The sequence below is a fragment of the Drosophila miranda genome, chromosome 4 (assembly GCF_003369915.1).
Source record: "Drosophila miranda strain MSH22 chromosome 4, D.miranda_PacBio2.1, whole genome shotgun sequence".
NCBI classification, from domain to species: domain Eukaryota; kingdom Metazoa; phylum Arthropoda; class Insecta; order Diptera; family Drosophilidae; genus Drosophila; species Drosophila miranda.
Window position 1 is genome coordinate 20750859 of NC_046677.1, and position 18617 is coordinate 20769475.

The window sequence follows — 18617 nt, forward strand, 5'->3', positions numbered from 1 at the left end:
CCCACTTGTACTTCTGTAAATGGTTTCGCCCTGTGAATCTGTAATGGCCGTAAGGGAGGGGGAGGGGGAGGTGGAGGCGGTGGCGGCTTGGGGTTTGGCGTTTGTTAACTTCTGGCATCGTTTTCACTGTAATTGAACTATAAATAGGCAGAGCTGAACATTCATATCCTTGTTTGTTCGGGACTACAGTCGGCACTTTGCATACGATTCACGAGAAAAAACGAAGGAAGGGATTCGGGAGGGATTCGGAAAGCCGAATGTCTGCTAGTCGGATAAGTATAACAGATGCAAAAGATAAGATATAATATAATAATATATAGATTATTAATAATAATAATATTATTGGTAATAATAAAATAAAAATAATACAATAATACAATAATATAATAATATTACTATAATGATAATACAATAATAAATAGATAAATAAATAATAATAAAAATAATAATAAAATAATAATAAAAGTAATAATGATAATACAAAAAAAAAATAAAAATATAATGATAATAATATAATTATAATTTAAATATAATTATTAATATGATAATAATAATATAATAATAATAATATAATAATAATACTATAATGATAATAATAATAAATAGATAAATAAATAAATAATAATAAAATAAATAATAATATAATAAGAGTGACTATAATAATAAAATAAAAAATAATAATGATAATAATAATAAAATAATAATAAAGATAATAATAATAAAATAATAAAATGATAATAATAATATAAGAATAATAACTATTTTAATATAATAAAAATAATAATAATATATGTATATTGGATATAATATATCCAAATATTCTTTCCTAAAGAGAGTATAATTTTTTGCAGGATTTTTCCTCTATTCGAGGCCCATAGATTATGGCTTTTTTTTATAAAAAATTACAAATATGGCCAGTTCCTAGAGAGAAAATATCACTAATATAATTAAAAATGTACTTTAAATATAAATCAAAACATTAATCCATCTCCGAACCCCCCAATTAATGGCTCAACGAACGGGGAAAAATAAAATTAATCATTAAAGAATTGTAAATCAAATAAATAAATCAAAATTTTCGAATTAAGATTGTGTTTAGTTTGTATATATTTATATTTATATGCCAATTATTGGCACTTATTTATGGCCCATTGATACAATGCCATTATAGCCGGATGCGGCCCTGAAATGGAGACCTGCTTTAATCGAGGTCTTTTTGCTCTTCTTCTACCATATTTGCAGAGTCCTTCAAACACAGCCGCTCGGAATGGAATCAAAATGGAAATTTACCAATTTTTGGGGTAAGTTGACACAACGGCAACATGCAACAAACAAAGGCGAGAGCCTTTGCTCTCGAACAACAAACCACAAAATTTCAAATGCAGAAAATCGCTTTTCCAGCACACACAAAAGTTTCAAGTTGGCTGCACTTGTGTGTTTCGGAAAATTGATATATTTTTTGACTCAATGGAAATGGAAATGGAAATGTAATTAAAGCAGCTTATAAGTAACTTGCAACAGCCATCAGGCTGCCCCAAATATTTGCCCTGTCTGGCATCGGGGTTGTCCCCCCGCTCCGCCCCCTCCCCCTCCCTTCTTCGTGTCATTCAAATAAACAAACTTGCAAAATTTGTCCAAGCAGAAAATTAATTTCCAAAATTTCCATTAGGCGAACGGTGGAAATCGGGGGGAAAATCAAATCAATTTTGAAATGCTTAAATGCTTGTCCTTTCGTCCCCAAAATATACATACTATACGTCACAAAGGCTTAATCCTTCTCAAGGGACTTTCCAGATCTACTTCCCACTGCCTTAAACCCTTTGATGAGTGCTCTAGTGGTGCTCCTCTTGCCGCAAACTTCATTTTCCGGAGCCATTTGTGTCTCCGAGAGAAAGGGGGACCCCTCTCCCCCTCTGGTAGTGCTCCGAAAATGAAGTAAAAGCTCTTTTTATGGCGGGGCATGTTATCCTGTTGCTGTCCCGTTATCCTTTGGCTGTTTGCTCTATGCTCCGCTTCTAGCTATCCTTCTGGCCCCCCCTTGTTGTTGCAGCTGTACATCTTTGTTGATTTAGCCCCCATGTCGCCCTGCCCCCCTGCCACCGTGCCAAGCGCGTTGGAATTTTATTTGCCTGCAAATTGCCGCCCAGGACACTCGCTGCAAACTTTGTTTACATTTTTGCAGGTACCTTTTGCTCCTTGTAATATTATGCAATTAATTCGTTAGACGTTGCACATTTTTGGGGGGAAAAAAGAGCTTCCTTAAAGTATTTATTTGTATTCCCCTTCGCTTGGGGGGGTTTTTGCGGGCAAAGTAATATATTAACAAAAGCCGAAAGCCTGCATATGCTGCCCAGCATCAGAGAGTCCCTTCTTTATACCATTTCGAGAGCTGACCAGCTTGACTTTTTCCTACCATTTCCGTGTGCTGTTTGCTCAAGGATTTCCTTGTGGCTGGCCGCACAGCAAGGACATGCACAAATATGCATGAGCAGGTTTTTTGCACTCAAATGAGAGATCAGGAGCGGGGCAAAACTCTGATGGAAAGGCAATATTTTACAAGCCGAAAAAGAAGCCACAGCTAATCCTTTTACAAGGCGGCCAAGGACTGTAAATCCTCAGGAAAAAGTGCTCATGCATATTGCATAATAAACACACACGCAAGGACAAGGGACGAAGGACTATGCATATTTATACAGATTTATATCTGTGATTAAACAAAACAAAAGAGGATTTGGGGATCGTAGGTTAAATACCCTTCGAAAAAGGGTATTTCCTTGAATATCAATAGAAATAAATGTTAAAAGACTTTCCACAAGAACCCGACAACCGAAAACAAATACCAACAAGCCAGTGGCTCAATGGCGTTGCAGTTGCAGTTGCAGATACAGATACCGAGATACTGAGATACATTTACATCTAGAATTACATGCAGGGATTTGCATCCTTTTTTCTGGTCAGAATATTTGCATACAAAGCATTTGGATTTGACTTTTGCTGCCAGCAAACAAAAAATAAATGACAAATAAAATAAATTATATACAATGCAAATGGACAGATGGTCACAGGATAAGCTCCAGACAGCAGCCCCGGAGTCGGCATAGAAGGACACAACACAAAACAGCCCTCTACGTGACTACGACACGACCAATTAGTGTTTTGGCCTGTCCTGGGGGCAAATTAAAGACTTAAAGCATATGTAACCCCATGATAGAACGCCCCGCACGCCCTGCACGCCCTGTACTGGGCTCCCTGGCATGTCTGTAATTCAAAGCAGGCATTGAATTCAACACCTTTTATGAAGAGCCGTCCTGCCCGGCCCAACGATGCCCCTACAAAATCCAACCCGGGAGGATGGGGCACAAAGGAGCTGTGTGTGCCATTGTGGCAGCCTGTTTGTTATTTGATGACTATTTTAAGGACACTTTGCTGGGCGTCGTTTGGCCTAAGTGCCGGCTCACACAACAGCAGACACTCAGTCGCTCGTCGCTCGTCGCTGGCATAGAGGATGAAATGATAACAGGACTAGACACGGTAAAAGGAGTACGCAAATTTGATGAAACTCCCAAGAAAACTGCATTCGAGGAGGGGCGCTGAATGGGGGTTGTGTGTGGCTGATTGGAGAACACTTTAAGGGCCGTGCAATTTTCAGAAATATGAAGTCTTTTTATGGATGATCTGTACTCCAAAGAGCACAACTATAGCTTCCATCTCTATCGATCCAGCCTTCATTTCCATAGCTGTCTCTCTCTCTCTCTCTGAACACTTAATCACTCCATTAGGGTCTTACTGCCGTCCATCGGCAGGGGGTACGACAAATGAAATTTGCTCAACAGAAGCCCCAATGACAGGGGGGCCCGACTTCAAAGTGAATGAGAATCGCAACAACAACAAAAAAAAAAACTGATGAGGAAAATCCAACTTTTTGCAGAGACAGAAAGGAGGAAGAGTGACAGAGCAGGGGGAGGAAAGAGGTGGGGGTGGGAGCCAGGGAGAAGGTTAAAAAGTAAACAACCATTATGCACTCTACATAAATGGTGGGTGGCTGGGGGGTTGGGTGGTATGCTATCGAGAGGGTAAACGGCAGTTGGGCAGCATAAACACATTTTACGAGCCCACTCACACACACACACACACACACACACACACACACACACACACAAAGCGAGAAAAATAAACAATTTCATAAGATATGCGCAAAAAAAAAAAAGTGAAAGAAAAAAAAAACAGCCAGAAGAAAATGTTGGTAAAATATCTGAATATATATGGGAGAGCCCAAGGGGGGGGTAAAAGGACAACCGCAGGGAAAGAAAAAATGCAAAACAAACAGAAAAAAATATAGAGGAAGAAGGGGAAGGTGAGAGGGGCAGAGAGGGGGGCAGAGAGATAGAGCGGGAAAGGAGACCCAGGCGACGAGACACTTTGCCGCCAACGCAAACAAACCCCCACTCCAGTCCCCTGTCTCCAGTCCTTCAAAAGGAAAAGGTGGTGGCGGAGTCGCCTGAAAGCTCGGGGGGGTTGGGTGGGGGGGGCCACCGGAAACTGCCGGCGACGGCGACGGCAAAGGCGACATCGTTGGCCACTCAGCAACGTTTGACACTTGAAGCAAATGACAATGTGGCAAGGACAACGTAAGGACACTGCCAAAAAGGGGACAACAGGAGTCACCAAAAGAAAAAGAAGTACTACAAAAAATAAAAAAAAGTGAAAGCCTCGACCAGGGGGTACCCTACATATTCTTCGACTGTTTTTGTCTTTGATTTTGGGGAATTTATGGCATAATTTTTACCATAAATACATATAAATATATGTATATTTATAATGAATATAGTCTGAATGAGTTATTATTCATTAAAATATAATTTATTAAAAATATTTAAGAATCCCCAAAATATTCTGTATTCTGTAGATATCTCTTTTCCCGCCTGAAAGACTATTAAATAATTTTAAAAATAGTTCTGCCTGTTACATAAATCCCCAAAAATACCACATACCCCTCTACCCTCTCCACCACTTTCCCTTCTACTCACTAAAGGGTACACAAAAAGGACGAACTGGTATAAATATTTCAATTTTTATGCAAAAATTTCACTTATGTATATTACGCATACATTCTGTAGATACATTTATGTTCGTTAAGTAAAGATGAAATATTGAGCGACCATAAAATTAAGCACACACACACACATGCAAGCAAAAAGGCAAAAAAGAGTAAAAGGGAGGGTGGCAAATGATAGAAAGAGGGAGGGAGAGGACAGTTGGCATAACAAACTGCTGATAAAGCGGAAAACTCGCACGCGAACAGCGAGGAAAAACACTGGAAAAAGAAAAACATCTGCGGGAACAAACAGTCGTAAATAAATGGAAATACTGTCCAAGAGTTGTCGCCAAAGGGCGAAAATAAATTTTCAGTTTCAATTTCAATTCGATTTCGATTCTGTTTGGGCTTCCGTTTTTGGGTCTACGGTTATCTGAAGATACAATATATACTATATATCTATCGATAGAGGGCTAATTTACAGAAGGAATGCAGAGAGAGGGAGAGAGAGAGAGAGTGCCGCCAGCTTTTAAGGAATTAGGGGCATTCATTAGACCCCTCAATGCCTCCAATGGCGGGCCCTTTTTCTTCGAAAAAGAATATACTTTTACTCTTCCACTCCTATAGTACACCTCTGGCCTTCCAAAAGGCCCATCTGTGGGGATGAAACATCTCAGTATAGACTCGGAAAAGGTTTATTTGCCCTCCAGAAAGTAAATCATGGAAATGTCAGCTTTGGATCCGCTAATGTTCGGTATCTTTTCAGGTATTTGCATCAGTTGTTCGATTGGTGGTATTTTCCATATTCTTAGCCCCTCATTTACCGTATCAGCATTTGGCCACGCCGTTTGCTAGTCCTCGTCATGGCCACACCCACTCATATGCCATGCAATTGCCAATTCCCCTGTCAATCAGGACTCTAATACTGGAAGTTTTGCTTCTTTCTTTTGTTGAGCCTCAGCTGATGGTGGCCCTGCCCCAGTCCATGCCTCAGTCTTTGCGCCAGTCCCTGCCCCAGTCCCTGCTCCAGTCCCTGCTCCAGTCCCTGCTCCAGTCTTCGCGCCAGTCTTCCCGCCAGTCCCTGCCCCAGTCCTTGCCACCACTGCTTATCAATGAAGGCGCCAACTAAGACGCGCACTGAGTGGCCCTCTGCCCGGGAAGGACTGCCAGCCAGCCAGCCATCCAGCTAGACATTTGCAAGTGTATTTGGTTGTTGGCTCTTTGTTGTAACATTGACATTTACGCAACATGTCCCTGTTGCATGTTTGCAATTTGCATTTGCAAATAGTTGCAAAAACGAACATCAAATGTGGCCCTTGACGGGGGGATAGGGGGTGCGAATATCTATGGGTTTTTGGGTGCCACAGAGTGTGGCAGTGGCAGCTGTGGCACTTGGTTTAGCTGGCATTATTTCTCCTGACTTTCCCTTCGAAAGTTTGTAAATATGCATGCAAATTTTCCTCCATTTCTACCCCTCCACGCCCACCCCCACCCCCTTTTGTGTTTTTTTCGAGGATTTTCAATTTTGAATGCCTAGGGTCTGGAAAATGGTGGGTGGCACACCCACACACACATACAGACACAGACACACAGAGCAGTTTTAGTTACAGTTTCGGTTTCATGTTTGGCATGTTGCGGCAGCTCTTGTTGTTTGCCTCATGGCATGCATTTTGATAGTTTCGGTTGCCCCTTCAGACCATAGACGATCCCCCTCCCCTCCACCCCTTGTTGCATAATCAAAATGGGGATTTTTCATAAATGCAGATACAATATGGGGGCACGGGGCAGGGGGCAGGGAGGGGCGATATGTGGATACTGCAAGAGCTCTCAGATGAATTGGAATATTGGAATATTGGTTAGAGATTGTTATCTCTCGTGTAGTCTCTCCTGTAGTGCGTTTTTCTCGTATTTCTTGCTTGTGGCATTTTCCATTTTCCAATTTTTCATTCGAATCCCATCTGAACGTGGCGTTAATTTGCATTCTCATGTCTCCCCCACCCCCGCCCTCCCCCTCCTTTATTCTCTATTTCACTCCTGAATTAGCATATTGATCCCCAGTGCTGTGTGGCTGTGGCTGTGTGTGGCATGCCACACATTGTTTGCACTTCAATTAATGCCCACATTTTTCCAGGAAATATTATATATTTTGTTTGCTTTGTTCTGGTTTCTCTCTCAAACGGGAATATGTTTCGAAATGCCATTAGAAATGTTTGTTATGGTAATGGCATCTGCCTGAAATTGGTTGAAAATCGAGAAGAATGAATGAAGAAGAATATCTAGAAGAGCTCTGAAATATTTTCACTATTTTTTAGAGACAGATCATTAAACTAAAATTCTTATTTTAGCCGGAAAAATTGTATTAATTTGTAAGACTATTTCTTTGCATTTAATTATTATTAATTTATTATTAAATTTGTTTGGCTTGAAATTATCTTTTATCACTAAACATTTTCTGTTCAACGCATTGGAAAATTAAGAAATAAAAACTGTCCTTTTTAAGCAGGAAAAATTTAATTAATTTGTAAGACTTCCTTTAATTACAAATTTTTGGCTTCGAAATTATCTCCTTTTTAATAGACATTTTCTGTTCAACGAATTGGAAAATTAACAAATAAAAACTGTATTAGAAATCTGAATTTTGCTGACTCAAAATGGGTCTTATTTTAGGAAAAATTTTATTAATTTGTAGTACTATTTCTTTGCCTTTTCGAGTTCGAAATTATCTCCTTTTTGAATAGAAATTTTCCGTTCAACGAATTGGAAAATTAAAAAATAAAAGCTGCACTATTTTTGCTGACCCAAAATCATGGAAATCGTTTTTTAAATTCACAAGCTTTTCATTTAGAAATTCGCCAGCACTCACCCTCAATCAAGTGTTTCCACTTTTGCTAAATATTCTCAAAAATCAGAGTCAATCTCTCTCTCGCCCGACGATGACTGCAATTAAAAAACGGTTTGCCATCATTTTGGCGAATCACTTAAAATTATTAACAAACAAAGTTTCGAGACGGCTTGGCCTAAAAGCCTCGAGCCTGGTCCATTCAATATACAGGCCATGACGGTAGACGAAAATGAGGGAAAAAATCCAAGAAAGGCAGGAGAAAATCCAGATAAGAAAATCAGGAAAACCATCAGGGGGTTGGTGCTTGGGGTGGGGGTTGGTTTGGGGGGGGGGCAAAAGTGCAAATCAGGCAAGTTTTTCCGTCTCTCCTTCTTTTTGCTGACTTAACCACATACAAATGATGAAAATGAATGACTACATACACGAATGAATGAGTGAGTGAATGAATGAATGAGTGGGGCGAGTGAGTGTATGAGCGAGTGCATGAATAAATGTATGAAGTGATGTTTGCATGTGGAACGCGATGCTGAAAGCAGCTTACTCACGTTTGTGTAATCAGTGGGAATACCCAGGACCAAGCCCGAATCCGAACCCGAAAAGAAAAACCAAAACCAGGGGGGGCAAGGCTGAAGGAAAAGCGATGTTCATTTTGTCAGGGAAAGGCGGGCGGAAAGCCAGAAGGAAAGAGGGAAAGCAAGGCGAAATGGGAAGAGCAAAAGAATGCTTCAAGTTCAATATATAGACATGATGACATGGAAGCAGTCCAGTCATGCCTCCAGCTCCCTGCCCCGGCTCCCCCTGCTCCTCCTACCCATGCTCCTTCTGCTCCTGCTCCTCCTCCCTGCCCGTGCTCCTCTTTCTCTCTACCTTTGACTGACACGCCGTCGTTTGGCTGATGAAAATTCCATGTGACAATCGCTGTAAGCCATGTGGGTGGTGGTGGGGGGTGGGGGTGGCTCCCCTTGCTTAGGGCGTGGCCAGGCAAATACCTTCATTGTATGTCAACGTGTCAAAGTCAATTCGACTTGCGGTTGTCTTCCTTGTCGTTGACAATTTTCTTTCCTGCAATCCTGCAATCCGTCCACAGGACTTGCGCCAGGAGCTGTCTTAGATTGGCTTAACTTTTGGCCACAATGTTATGGTCGGGGCTTTAAGGCTTTTGCTCTCTAACTGCATTAGCCATGACTCAACAACAGGCACCCCCCGCTCACACACCCAAAGGCATTAAAACTACTTAACGAGCAATTAAAATCAAACCATTAAAAAACACAAAAAAAAAAAGAACAGAAAAAAAATGCAAGTCAATTGCATTTATCAAATGCTGCCAATTAGAGCAAGAGAAAGCGAACAAAAGAGCTGCAAAACTGAAGAATGGCAGGGGGGGGGGGGGGGGGGAGTGGGTCCTGGACTGGGTCTGGGCCAAAAACAAAAGGCTAGTCAGGGCACTAAAAATTTATGACAGCAACTAACCTCAAAAAGTGAATGGCAGGGGGAGGGAGGGGCACATTACGACCAGAAGCTCGGCCAAAGTTTGGGGGGGGGTACCCTTATCCTTACCCTCACTCGAAGGCCAATCCACACAGAGCTTTAATCTGGGGGGTACGATTAGAGTACGCTTTCGTGGGGAGTTATGGAAAGGTTAGGGTATTGGATAGTACGCTTTTTAATCGAGATCAATGAACAGGAGAGCAGAATCGAAAGGCAACAGAAACCCACGCTGTGACAGCTTACAGAAGGAAAGAGCGAGAAAGAGAAGGGCCGAGAATCTTGAGCCGAAGTAAGCGGCGAAGTCGAAGATAAGAAAAAGCCGAAGCCGACGACTTTAATCAAAGGTAGAGAGGGAGCAATAAAAGATTAGATTGTTTTTTGGTATTACGCATATTCCCGATAAGAAAATAACCGGAGAGCAGAATAGAGGCGGCAGCAGAAGACCAGAAAGGGAGTGGAAGCAAGAGAAAGATGAGATGAGCCATACAAAATATATATAAGCCGATCTCAAACGAAAGCTAGACCCGAATTGCCGAGTGTGATAAAGTTATACCTCAAATGGATAAAACATACTCCTGTGTCGTATAGTAAATATGTATGAATGTATATGCAATCACAGTAATCAAATCTTATCGAATCAGTAACCAGGAGAGCAGCAAGCCGTAGAAAGCTTTCATATGTCGACAGAGGGAGAGCTGAGAAAAGCTTTGATCAACAGAATGCAAGACACGAAGACATCTCTCGGCCGAAGGCCACAAGCCGAAGTACTCAGCCTCGTTTTAATGAAAGATGAGCCGAAATTTGTTTATCGTGAGCCGAGCACGAGCTAGAATTGAAGAGAGGACAAGGCAAGCCGAAGCTTAACAGGGGAAAAGCTTTTAGCTAGGGAGAGGGAGAGAGCGATAGAGATTGTGTTTGTTGGGAGAGTCAGAGTCAAAGCGCGCCACGTAGCCAGCAACCGAAAGCTTTTTAAGATAAGAAAGCAACAAAGCAAAGAATCTGCACGAAGGTTCTAGCTGAGGGGGGGGAGCATCAGGTGTGATAGAGGAAGGCAGGAAAAAATTCTGAGCACCGAGTATTTAATAATTTTTTGTTAGTATTTTGTATACTTATTTGTTTACATTGCCTTGTTTATCAGGAAATATTTACCAATTCGATTTATGTACGACACTATAAAACGATCATATGTGATGCTTACCCAAACAGCCAGAGGAAAAAGCCCTGAAAACAGAATAAATATACATTGATTTAAATATTTATGCCATTACATTTGCACCGAGAGTGCACATTTTTAAATATTTTGACACCAGTATACAAATATTTGATCTAAATACAATATTCAACATTTTAAATAATTTTCTTTTATCCTTAAATTAAATATATTTCATATTTAAATTAATATATATCCAATATATAATACATATTTAATAGAAAAGGTATATTTTTTTTGAAAGTGTTTTATATTTATATTAAATATGTATTATATTATTATTACATTAAATATTTATTATAGTATTATTATATTAAATATTTACTATATTATTATTAAATTAAATACTTGTTTTATTATTATTATATTAAATATTAATTATATTTAACATTATTCAATATTTATCATATTATTATTATATTCAATATTTAACATATTATTACTATATTTATATTAAAAGATATTAAATATAATTGTATATATTACATTTAATTTCTTTAGTTTGTATTTAAAACCCGAATATTTAATTTAAATGCGGGTGCTATATTTTTTCCAGTGTAGAAACTGTTTCCATTGTTGTATTTCTTTTGAAGCGAAAAAAAACCTTGTCACCCAAAAAGAGTATTTAAGCTTCTGCTGATGCGAAAATAATTTACAATTCTCGCCGGGTTTTTGTGGCTTTTGCCGTTGGCGCCAATGATGTCGAAAGTTGATTACGGTTTAATGGCCAAGGCGTTGCACAAAGTTTTTTGCCCCGCCATCAGGCAGGCATCTCTGCCCCCAAAAACACTCGCTCTCCCTCTCTCCCTCTATCCCCCCCTCTCTTTCGAGGAATAAAGCACATTTCTAATTATTTAATGGCTGCACTGCATGCAGTTTTGTTATGCAAATGGCCTCATGGCCTGCCAAATATTTACGACCTGGGGCGTTGCTGGTTGCAGTACATTTCCATAGATTTTTCTGTGCTTCTCTCTTGTTTTTTTGTTTATTTTGGAACGCAACTGCAAAGCGAAACTTTCCAATCATTATTGCAGCAAAAGAAGAGAGAGAGAGAGAGAGAAAGAGAGAGACGGCCACACACTTGGCTAGGCACGTAATGGCCTGCCTTTGTGCAGTGATACGTGCGAGGCAACCAACAATAAAAGAGAGAAAAAGGGAAAGAGAGACCGACGGAAACAAAGGGGCGCTAAAAAAGACCAAGCCACAGCCCATAACGGGTCTTAAAGTGCTCTGAAAGTAGGTGAAGAGCCATACAGGGGACGTGGGGGTGGGGGTGGTGGGGGGTTGTATATTACGACAAAGGCCAAAGGTTCCTCTCACTCTGTCTCTGTCTCTCTCTTCGCCCGGTAATCTCCATTGTTTTGCACTCGTTTCGGATTTTGTTTTATTGTTGTGCAAATTTTACACCCATTTTACTCGGCATTTGATCAGATTTGCACAAAAACTCCATATAAAATGGTATTTCCGTTCACGAAAGAACCTTAAACATTCGATTCGTTGAATTGCATGAAATATTCGTACAAATATATGTTTTCGTAGCGCACTTTTGTGGGCGGATCTGTCCCGTCAAAGCCAAACGCTAATTGAAATTCCTCCTCCTGAAAGCCGCACACAAAAAGAGCTTGTGGCACATGAGTACACACACACACACACACACACACACACACACACACACACAGCCACTCTTATGCTCGTCACATTCCCTCGTAAATGGTTATCGATGCATCCGGCAGCTGTGGCTACTTCCGCTCGACTGGACCCGCTTTCGATTCCGATTCGGATTCGGATTCCGATTCCGATTCCTCTGTGGGGCAGCCAGCATTCAATGAGCGCGACGGATTAGCTTCTCGCCGACCACAAAAAAGGAGAGGCGGAAAGGACATGAAGGGCGAAATGAGCCTGACAAAAGCGGCATGCGACAGAGTCCGTAATGATGCGGAAGTGGACAAAAGGCCAGGCCCCGCACAAAAGGCAGTGGCCTCGATGCCAATGGCAATGCGGGGGGGGTGGAGGGGGGAAAGGCATTCTAAAACTGCGGTCAATTGAAATGGCAATCAAGTTAGTGGGCACGTCCTCATCAAAAGGCCACAAGGACAGACAGACAGACAGACAGACAGACGGACGGATGGACAGCAAGGAAGAAAGAGACACCGCCACACAATGGCCGCATGGAGGACGAGGTACAGTGCCACAATTTGTGGAAAGTCACACCAGCCGAACAAAAGCCAAAGATTTGTCATCAATAAATACAAAGGACACGAAATTAGCGTTTGAGGAATGAGAAATGGAAATAAAATAAGGGAATCAGGACTTAAAAAAAGAAATTTAACCCAAAAACAATACTGAAGATGGGAGGATATGCTTTAAATATCCTGCAAATACTTTGCATCGCTGTTTGAAGCATTTACCCTCCACCAATTGAGTCTCTCTTCAAAAAAAAAACAAAACCACAAATAAAATTGAAGCCCAACCGAGAGAAAAATAGCATTAAATAAAATACTCTGTAGAGCAAAAGACTCAAATTAATAGTGTCTAGAGAGTGACTACTCTCCCGCACTCGAGGGGAGAGGGAATGGCCCCCCCCCCCCCTCTCGAGGGAAGAGCAGTGGAGGGGCACCCATTTTCCCGGCCAGACATCCTGGCATTTTGGAAAACGAGCGCCGGAAATGTCCAGCGGCAGCAGCACAAAAAAAAAAAAGAGAGAAAAACATAGAAAGCCAGAGGGGGGGAAAAACATCCCATTTGCGGTGAAACGTAGCCAGCTGTGGGGGTCAGAAACCATTGCCTACTTTCGGGCGTTTAGCACTGCTCAGCACTTTTCAATTTAGTTGCCATCGCCGTGGCAATTGCAACCCCGGACTTGCAACAGTGAAGAAGCTTCCTCCGTTTAGCCACCATTTGATGGCCCCTTTAAAGCTGTTTCAAGCCATTGCAGACAAATCCTTTGGCCATGACACACCCCCACCGCCCCCACCGCCCCCAGCACCGCCACCACCGCCACCGCCAAAAACAGCAAAAGACCAAAAACGCTTTGCGGTTTTCCAGCTGCCACTTCTTCTGCTTCTGCTTCGTCTTCTTCGCCGTCTTCTGGTTTTTCTCTGGTGTTCTGGTATTCTGGGAGGGGGGGGGGCTCTGCGGTGCCTGCCGCAGTTTTGTGGCAAACTTGCCAGCCAGCCCACCCGCTGCCACCATTCAAAGTGGTTTTGCTCGCCCCACGGACTCGGCTGTGTCTGTTCATGATTTATGTTGTCCCTGCTGCTCCGAGCTTCAAAATCTTTTGCTGCAAGTTTTTGTGAAGCGCGAAGAGTGCGGCAGCCGACAAGAAAGAGATGAAAACTCGACTTGTCAGTCAATGCAGTTTGCGGTAGTTGTTAGGGAGTTAACCTTTCACTGAGCCAACAACAGAAAAGTCAGCGCCAAAGCCAAGGATGTTCCGACTTGGGAATGCCCTTCAAAAAATATTCCAAAGGTAATTCAGGGGCTGTTAAAGATGTGTCTTATGCAGGGCTATAGATTGTTGGCCTCCTACGATCCAGCACGAAACGTGTAGCGTTTTCCCCAAAAAATCCCGAAAAATCCTAAACTTAAACTCTTCAACTCCTTGCCTCTTATGGCAGTCTCTTGTGGCTGTCCCTCTCCAGCCCACCAGACACCTTGAGACCTCTCTCCCTCCCCCAACCCCCAACTATTCCCACATTTGTTTGCCCAACTACTTTGAGCCAACCTAATGGGCTGGTGTCTTCGATGAGTTTATTTGTTTGCACAACTTTTGTCTTTGGCAAATTGTTTGCCTAGTCCTGGACAATTTAGTTACGAGAATTATCGTTCGGTTGTCAAGTGTGTGGACATGGCTTTCAGGACAACAAATTTGCCCAGGAGAAGTTTTTGAGACAGAGAGAGAGAGAGAGTGCTTGACACGCGGCCTACGAAAGTTGGTTAATTGAATTGACGCCCAGAAGGTGGTCCAAAATGTATTCCAGTGTATTTTTCTCTTTAATTGAATTAATCTGATATGCTCATTCGTCTAGGAAAGGCTTGAGATATTCCACACAACCCACACTGCGTATACGCAATGCACTCCTAAACTAATCCACATTTTACTCATTCCGCTCTGTTTCTTGCAGGACATCAGGCAAAAAAAAACCCCCTAGAAAAACCCCGGGAAAAAATAATCTGCAACTGGGGAAACTTTGCGGGCCACTTGGTATGTTAAATCTGCGTGAATTTATCAACTTTTCTAATTAAGCAGCACTGGAGGAGCACTGGAGGAGCACTCCACACGGGAGTACTTCCCCGTCTGGTCCTAAAATCTGTTTACATTTTGCCACATGAGAAATTGTTGGCCATGGAGGCCCCGGGCGGGGCACAGTCGGACATAACTTGTTAACGGTTTCACTTATGTAAGTTCATTAGCTGGCCAAACAGGTGGAGGAGGAGGAGGAGGAGGAGGAGGTAGCTGGCATCTGGCAATCAATCAAATCAGCAAATGACCGACGTTCTGGTGGATTTTGCGGCTCGCCTCTCGAGTGGAAATAAAGAGAAAATTAGAATGCACACACACACGGACACACACACACTGACACACAGTGCACCTGATGGGTTGGTCGATTGGCTGGTTGCACAGAGGTGTTGCATGAACAGATAGCCAACCGCAGGTCGGTTGCTTGGACAATGCCCGAGAGGGCTGAGCGCTGTCACGTGAGCGCCCGAGCAGGGCAATCAACGAATCAGGCAACCAATCAAGCGGCGTGTGACATGCAACTGAAGCGTGTACGTGCCCCAAGACCCCCGTTGCACAGTGGTGCATTCCACGAAGATTCCCCACAAGATCCCACAATCAAAGACTGATTATTCCACGGTGCTGCAATATAATGAAGAATGCAAGTGGTGGTCTCTTTTCCGGCACCACTGTGCCTCGTGTCTCCCACAGCTGGACACAGCTCTCTCTCTCTCTCTCCCTCTCTCTCTGGCATTGCATTATGGACTCAGTGAACGTGCGTCTGTCAAGTTGCCAGCTAGCAAGTTGCCACCTCCCTGGCTTACAGACCAGTCCTTGCCGGTCCATGCCATTCCGTCTATCCTGCAGTTTCACTTGGTTTCGCATGTCAGCACTCCTGGCCTGCCTCCTCCTGTCGGTTGTCCGTTTAGTGCTTGCGACACGTCAATGCTTTCATCATTTAATTAACTGTTTCGTGTGGCTAAATGGCCAGGTGAAGTTGGTAGGGATGGCTGCCTGAACGTGCCCGCAAGATGCAGGAGCCAGCAGGGGGTCCTTGGTGGCACACTTTGCATGTCAAATTTGATTGATCGCTCATCTGTGTGGCAGAGCGCCAGAGAGGGGTAGTTAAACGGGAAATTTAACTGTCAGTTATGCTCAGTCGTCCGAGCAAAGGATGCTCCATCGATGGATGCTAGTTGGTATTTCTTCTAAGGACTAAAAGTATATCTTTTGGGGGATTGTTTACTTGTTTAAATCCCTTCCCAAAGACCTCCTTCTGATATCCTCTTAAACTTTTTTCCCAAAGCCGAAAACTCCGAGAGAGAAAACCACTAAAAGCAAACCAGCAGACTATCAAATTAGTTGGATAAACTTGTTTGGCAAATAATTTATGGTTTCCGAACAAGTCTGAACAACAAAAGGAGGAGGTATCTGCCGTGTCCTTCCTGCCAGGCTCCTCCCTTACCTCTGGCCATATCCGTATCTTCTTTTGTACGGATTGAAAAGAAATCCAAAGCTGATTTATGTTTTTATTTTGTGCATTATTTGGGAGTTTATATTTAAAACATTAGACAACGTCAACGTCCACAGAGACAGAGACAGCGGCAGCGACAGCGACACTGAAGAGATAAAAAGAGCTGAAAGCAGCACAAATAAAACTGCAACTGCAGCAACAAAAATCCAAATAAATGTAGGTGGAAAAGCACTGCAAAACAGGGGGGGGAGAGGGGAGGGAGAGGTATGGGGTTTCATAGATAAAGCGTCGGGCAGCAAAGGGCAGACAGACAAATAAAGCGGAAATGTTAACATCAACGAATGGCGCCGGCAACAGAGATGGCGAGAGGGAGGAAGGGGGGGAAGGTAGAGAGGGAGGAAAAGACAAAGCGAGAAAACAGCAAGAGATGTATTTTTCAATTTTTGTTCAAAGAACTCGTGGAGTACACACTTATACCCTATAGATCGTATGGGGCCTAAAGATAGAGGTTTATATATCACATAAATCGGGGAGCGGGTCGTGAAGGAGCAGCTCCAAGGAGCCCTAGGAAACGAGCAAATCGAGTGGCAGGAATGGAGACTCAATGTAGGCCCTAGAAAGTGTCAAAAGGCTGCCCAAAAAGTGAGTAATAATGATGGAAATGGCATAGGTAAATGATAGGAAAGAAAAGGTGGAAATAAAGTGGAAAATTCTAGAGAAAAATGAAGAAAGAAGAAAGCAAAAGAGGTACAAAAACCATGAAAAAAGAGTGACAAATATCAAAAGAAATCAGAAAAAAATCCTGGAAGATCGGCGAGGAATTAGGCCTAAAACGAGTGCCTAGATTGGGTCAGATCTTGCCCCTTTTTTGGCACACTGCCAGTAAAGAAAACCCACAAAAAAGAAAGGGAATAAATCCTTAAACAACTAATAAAATTCTTGAAAAAAAGCCGAAAATACTTTCATCAAGATGCTCTTTGGCAAAATGTCACCTGCTTCGGCACACAATATCTCGGCTTCAGCTACAGAAAAATCTATAAATTTTTGTCTTTGCAAAATTTGAATCTGAGTGAAAATGATCGACTATTTTTTGTACCCAGAAGAACGCAAGTCGCTCGACAGTTGGCTCCTGAAACGAGGCATCAGACTGAACAGCCGCACTCGTAGCCTGTTCCGGGATCCACGACCCGTGGCCGGATTGGTGGCCAAGATATACAAGGATCTGGTGGATCTGAGCGTGTACAAGGCCTGCAGCAGCCATTCGATGTTCCTGAACAGCTGGAAAATATTCGAAATTCAAGTGTTGGACAAACTGAACATAGGGTTATCCGATGTGGATCTGGAGAACCTGGCACTGGGCACCAAGGGAGCCATCGATCAACTTCTCTATTGCATAATGTACACCGAAACCGAAACCCTCTGAAATGATCCGGCGCCGCATTTGAAAACTCGTATTAAAGCGTTTTCCATCATCAATTCTTTTGGGGTTCTTTTTGGCAGATTGGCAGAAAATTCCATTAATTCTTGTCTGGCCCGATCCCCCTCATTCCTCGCGAAAATCCTTTCCCTTCTCTAGTTTCCACCGACTACTGGGTATCCAAAGGTCGAGGCCCTGCTATTTGTTGTTTGTTGACTCCATTTCCGGGCAAGCACATGGGAGCAGATTTCCCCACTCGATTAGGCGTATAATTTATGTTGCAATTTACAGATATTTTCGGGAATTCCAATTGACTGCCACTCAGGCAGAGAGATTTATGTTGCACGAACAGCTCAAGAGGCAGGTGAGAAGTTGTTGCAAGTTGTTCTGTTGACACTAATGCCCCGGAGAGTGGCATAAGAAAGAGCAACTGCCTCTGCTCGGAGGCAGGAAAATGGTGAGAGGTGGCCAGGACAATGGCGCAGGACCCGAATGAAAGGAAAAGAATAGCAGTCTAGTTGGTGGGGTTGTGGGGGTCGTGGGGGGTGGGGTACAACACAAATGTCAAGTAAATAGTTGTTTGCTCAACAATTGGCAACAGGCTGCCTGAGAGAGATGCCCTTCAAGCAGAACAATTCCCTCCTCGAGGAATACAAATGTTCCTTTCATCCTGAATCTTGAATGTTGAGCGTTGAACGGTTCTCAGGCTCGTAAACGAAAACTTAGGACATTACCAGCAGAATAGGAAAACAATGAGCCACTGAAAGAAGCTGGTCTATGAAACAAAGGACAGGGAGAAGCAGTTAAGCTTTTTATAGAAATATTAAATATTTAGGGAACGACTTTGGGCAAATCCCCACTACAGAAAATGAAATGTAATAGTTTAATCTGTAATCCTTAATATTGCTATGGATATAGATACACTTTTGTAG

At 42.5% G+C, this 18617-nt stretch overlaps 1 long non-coding RNA gene across 2 annotated transcripts in view; it reads left to right on the top strand.

Moving 5' to 3' along the window:
* Window positions 1-14714, top strand: part of LOC108163927 — a 56364-nt gene extending 41650 nt beyond the window's left edge. For both annotated transcript variants that reach the window (XR_004472878.1, XR_004472880.1), the window contains 2 exons: window positions 1243-1301; window positions 14700-14714. This is a non-coding gene — a long non-coding RNA (uncharacterized LOC108163927). The remainder of the gene's footprint in view (window positions 1-1242; window positions 1302-14699) is intronic.
* Window positions 14715-18617: the final 3903 nt, after the last annotated feature.